Raw genomic sequence first — 5,744 nt, 5'->3', positions numbered from 1 at the left:
GTGTGTGTGTGTGTTTCTTCTTTCTCTTCATCTTCCTCCTTCTTTTTAAGCTTTTTATTGGTTCTTTGTGAATTTAATATCATGTACCCAAATTCCATTAATCTTCCCCTCCCCTAATATCCGCCCTCCACCCTCACAACCTCCCCTCAACAGAGAAAAAGAACTCATTGTGGAAGCTGTGGTGTGTTACAATGTGTCTCACAGTTTACCCTTTTGTCCACACTTATTTGTTTGCAAATGTTCATTGCAGTGACCTGTTAGTCTGTCACCAGGCTTCTGTCTTTAACAATACTGGATCTTCATTAAGACTCTTCTTGGACGTCCTGTTGTTGGCCTGTGTCATGGAGATCCTGTAGTTTTGGATCTGTAGGGCCGGCACTTCACATACTCTATCAGTTCATTGATGGGGTAGATATTGGGGCCTGAGAGGCCTCAGAGCTCACCTGCTGGCTCAGCAGAAACCCCTACTACCAAGGCTAGATCTACCCTTCTGTCCAGGTGAGGTGCAGGGCCTGCTATCCCGAGTGTTATAGCTGCTGAGGGAGGGACATGGCCAGTTCTCCCACTTTCATGCCCTGGGGGCCAGCTCTCTTCCCTGCCATTGGTGGCAAGTGTTGTGGGGTGGTGGTGGCGGTGCCTGTGGTCTCTGAATGTCTGGAGTCACCTCAGGTATGGTCTCAGGAGTGCTATGCCCTGCTTGTGTATTATGGTGCTAGGAAGGGGTTATCTCCCACATGTTCTACTCCCCAACCCCATTCCCTAGGCCTTCACAGCATCCGATTGATGGTTGTCTCAGGCTAGCTCCCTCTCCAAGCCCTAAGGTGCTAGTCTGGTGGTAATCTTGGGTTGGGTGCTCTCATGGCTTGCCAGAGTGGCCTCATGACCAAGGGTTGTATAGGGCCTGTGCAGCATCAGACTGGCAGTTGTCTTAAGCTAGCTCCCTGTCGAAGCCCCTGGCACCAACCTTTTTTCAGGGAATATCAGGCTACTAAATCATTCATATCATTCATAGGTCAGAACACTGAGCATAGACATAGCCCCTCTCCTCTCTGGCGCTTCCTCTCTGTGCACATGTGACACAGCAGCCACACCTGCAGTGCTTCTAGGGGCAGTGGGACAACCATCCTTAAGAGACGCAAAAGCAAACAGCCAGGCACATTGGACAGTTGTCTTACTTAGAGATGAAAGTGCTTGCTGCACTCTTCAAATGAAAGGCATCTTCAGGAAACCTAGACCATAATTTAACAGTCCAGGATAACAAGTGAAGACAGTCAGGTCTTCAAGCAACTCTAGCCAAGGGGCATCACCATGGCACCTGCCAAGAGCACTGCAGCTGCCTTAGAAAGAAGTCATGGCTCCCACCATTTTGTGTCTTAAAGCATCACTAAAGGGCGTGTCCTCTGGGCCTTCCCATCGTGGAGGATTAGGTTTTATACAGTATCCCAACTACAGCATTTCGATTTCACTGACCCTTAAAAGTTGACTCATCACCACTAAGCTAAGAGATACCAGGCGTCTCCAGCTCCGTTTCAGTAGGCCATTTTACACGAAATGCTTCAACCAACCAATCAAATAAGCCTAACACACTGTTTTTCAATCTGTGAGCTCCCGCACTAAACTTAGACTCTCTACTCTGTGGGCCCATATTGATAAACTCAGCTTGAACTAGTTTCATGACACTGTTGTCTGACACTCTTCAAGTCCATTCCCCCACACATTCCCCAGACCCCTACTTGAATGAAGTAGCAAACTCGTCAAGCTTTTTAGCTGTACAGCATACTTCTTCATGGACTACATTGTTCTATCTCCCTTCTAGGAGCCTGTTTAACCTTGAGTACCATTACAGGTCGAGAGGCAACCATTGGTAAGGACTGAGGGACATTAGTATTGTCCTACAGGGCATTTCCCTTAGGAAAAGCTATTGATGTTGGGAAGACAATGAAGGATTAATTCCCCTGGGCAAGAGCACTGAGGGCACCATTTCAAGGTGTGTGGGTGGAAATGCATCCTCTGTTAAGGGTGAAGTGACTCCTTCCTCAGATGAGATGAATTCCTCAGAAGCTGAAGGTCACAAGGCTCCTCCGAAACATCTCCACCCCAAGTTACCAAATCCCATTCCTTACCTATTAGTGTCTTTACTTTAACACTCTCTGGGCTGGAACTTGAATTTTCATTGTAGGTCAGCCAATCTTATAATGAGGGCTTTGGTTTGATTTTTCACAGTTTGAATTCTATAGCTGCTAGAGAGAAGATTCTCTTCTCGGCCACACACAGAAAACATCGTATTTTTTTTTTTTATGTGAATCTGAATTTGGTTAATTTTTCACTGAGCTCATACTTTTCCTTTGCTAGTTTATCCAGAGCTTCTAGAAGCCACCAGCCAGCACCCCTAGTCCCCCTATTTATCTACAAATCGTCAAAAGTTTTACATACAGCTCACTGAATTCCTTGTTCTCTGCAGCAAACCCTTAAACTATTTGGAGTTATGGGTTGCAGTGTTCTCCCTGCTGCCAGAGGAGTCATCAGGAGCTGTAGGTGCGGGTGTGCAAAGCCTGTTCCAGATATTCATCCTAACAACTCTGTTTCTGTAGAAACACTCTTTTATTTTTTTTAAGATTTATTTATTTATGTATGTATGTGAGCACACTGTCGTCATCTTCAGACATACCAGAAGAGGGCATCGGATCCCACTACAGATGGTTGTGAGCCACCATGTGGTTGCTGGGAACTGAACTCAGGTCCTCTGGAAGAGAAGACAGTGATCTTAACCACTGAGCCATTTCTCCAGCCCTGTAGAAACACTCTTGGTGCTACAACGTGCATTAGTCCGGGTTCTCTAAAGGAACAGAACACACACACACACACACACACACACACACACACACACACACACACACGATTTGTTGGATAGTATTAGACATTATGTGGAATGTGTGGTCTGACAATGCCCATCTCTGGATAGAAAGACTGTACGTCTCAGCAGCTCCAGTTTATTGCTGGAACTCTGATACCTAGAGTGCAGCCGTTGCTGGGTTCTAGTACCAGTTGCCTTAGGGTTTCCACTGCTGTGAAGAGACATCACGACCAAGGTAACTCTTATAAAGGACAACATTTAATTGGGGCTGGCTTCCAGGTTCAGAGGTTCGGTCCATTATCTTCATGGCGGGAAGCGTGGCATCATCCAGGCAGGCGTGATGATGGAGGAGCTGAGAGCTCTGCATCTTGTTCCAAAGTGAATGAGAAGACAGGCTTCCTAGATGGCGAGGAGGGTCTCCAAGCCCACCCTTACAGTAACGCACTTCTTCCAACAAGGCCAAACCTCCTAAGGGTGCCACGCCCTGGCTCAGCCTCCACAACAGGGTAGATGAGCCTGCCAGCAAGACTGAGTGCGACCAGACAGAACACAAAAGCTTCCTTCTTCCTTGTTCTTTTATGCCCACAGAAGTGTGGCCCAGATTTAGGGTGCGTCTTCCCACCCCAAAGGATCCAATCAGGAAAATCCCTTACAGGCTTAGACATTAGTAAAACCAGATGTGGCCAAGTTGACAAGCAAGATTAGTCGTCGCAGGCTATTTTCATTATTTTAGGCCCTTTGCATTTCCATATAAATTACATGATACAATTATCCAGCGAGTTTTTAAACAAATTTCTATTTTTAGACATTTTCCTCAATAAATTTTCTGTGGCCTTTCAAGCTATAACAACCACTAATCTTTGAGTATTCTTGCACTTTGTTTTTAAGTACTGGAAATTGAACTTGGGGCCTCAGACACGCTAAGCAAATTCTCTTCTGCAGAGCTGGAAGCCTCAACATGTGTGCTTTACTCACTGAATCTGCGGCCTCACTCGATGCTATTGGCTGTCTTTTGTCTCCCCAGGAATTGGAGAATGCCTTTTTAATCTTATAACAAATACATATTTACTCTTTTTTTTGTACTGCTATAGGGGTTTGAGTATGGGATGGTCATCTAGGGGTACCTCTGGATTCACTTCATGACACGAAGCATTGTATATCCCGGGGAGGGGGGGCGGGAGAAGACTGAATTAACTGCGTTCCTGCTGCTGGGACAAAGCACCATGGCCAAGGGACATTATAGAAGAAGTAATTTAATTGGGAGCTTGCTTCCAGTTTCAGAGATGAACCTGGGACCATGGTTGGGGGGGGGAGGGGGAAGAAGAAAAGGAAGAGGGAGAGGGAGGAGAGGGAGGGAAACATGGCGGCAGGCACTCAGGCAGGACACTGGAGAAGTTGCTGAGAGCTTACAACAGATCCATAAGCGTGAGGCGGGGAGTAGAGAGAGGTCGAGCCTGGCGTGGACTTTTGCAACACACTTCCAACAAGACTTTTATTCCTTCCCCGACAGTTCCACCAGCTGCAGACCAAGTATTCAAATATATGAGCCTATGGGGGCCATTCTCATTCAAACTCATAAACTCACAGGGAAGGAGGTGATCAGAGGAGGGGCCACTGAAGCAAGGAATGTGGGAGTGGCCTCCAGTGGGAACATTAACTGACAGTTGGAGTTTGCAGGCTGCAGGTCCTGTGAATGTAAATGGGGTCACTGCCCTAAAGTGGGGGTGACATTTGGAGGTTTGGAAGGTTAGAGAGAGAAAGTAGAAGGACCAGTCAGAGAGAAGAAACAAACAACAATAAACGAACAACAAACCTCACTAAAATGCGCACACAGCTCCCACCAAGACGGTAAGCAGCACCCTGGTCTCGGTGTCAGTGCCTGCCTCCAAATTCCTGCTCTGTTTGAGTTCCTGTCCTGACTTCCTCTGGTGATGAACTACAGTATTTCCATAAATACTGTAAGCCAAATAAACTCTTTCCTCCCCAACTTGCTTTTGCTCATGGTGTTTCGTCACAGCAATGGTGACCCTAACTAAAATACCTTCCTACTGATTGGTCCTATCCCAATCATTAGCAATTTGTAACATTTCGACGTATTATTTTTGCAAACTTGGTAAGTAACCTGAGTGTATGGAATGTCTCTCTTCAAGGGACCAGTTTCTGTTTTCCAGAGAGGTGCAAGTTCCCCTGACCCTCTTTCAGTACTGATTTGTGACATTGATTTATTTATTTGTAGCATATTGTTTTAGTGAGCTAGTTATAACTTTACTGTATATTTAATTTTTAAATAATTATTTGTCTATTTATTTGTATATATATATATATATATATATATATATATGCACATATTGTGCCATGACATACATGTGGAGGTCAAAGAATAACTCAGTTGCTTCTCTCATGTGTGTTCTGGTCAGTTTTTTGTCAACTTGATACATGCTAGAGTTATCTGGGAAGAGGATGCTTAATTAAGAAAATCTCAACCACACTAGCCATGGACAAGTGTACAGATAATAATGTGAGAGCTCATTGTGGTTATTGTTACCCCTGGGCAGGTGGTCCTGGGTTGTATAAGAAAGCAGTTTGAGCAAGCCCTGAGGAGCAAGGCAGAGAGCAGCACCCCTCATGCCTCCAGGTTCTTGCCTTGAGTTTCTACACTCAAAAGACTGTGATCTGTGACCAAGCTAGCTCAGTCAATCAACAGGGTCTTGAGGGAGGGAGTGAGGATTGAAAAGAAAATTAGATAACACTATAACATGACTCTAGCCAGTTCTGAAGCTGAAGCTGAAATGGGTTTATTGTTTTCCAGTCTGCTTTTATATCACTCTAGGTACCTACAAAGAATGGTCAGTCCTAAGGCATAAACAAAGCAATCAAGGAACAAGCAAGG

At 45.4% G+C, this 5,744-nt stretch overlaps 1 non-coding gene across 1 annotated transcript; it reads right to left on the bottom strand.

Annotated features, from left to right (window-relative positions):
* Positions 1-976: 976 nt before the first annotated feature.
* On the bottom strand, positions 977-1,113 carry LOC120097609 (small nucleolar RNA SNORA17). Its single transcript, XR_005495177.1, has one exon. It is a non-coding gene; the product is annotated as a small nucleolar RNA SNORA17 (small nucleolar RNA).
* Positions 1,114-5,744: the final 4,631 nt, after the last annotated feature.

Source organism: Rattus norvegicus, chromosome 16, assembly GCF_036323735.1.
Source record: "Rattus norvegicus strain BN/NHsdMcwi chromosome 16, GRCr8, whole genome shotgun sequence".
NCBI classification, from domain to species: domain Eukaryota; kingdom Metazoa; phylum Chordata; class Mammalia; order Rodentia; family Muridae; genus Rattus; species Rattus norvegicus.
The sequence above is the reverse complement of the archived record's forward strand: the minus strand, read 5'-3'. Positions and strand labels throughout refer to the sequence as shown.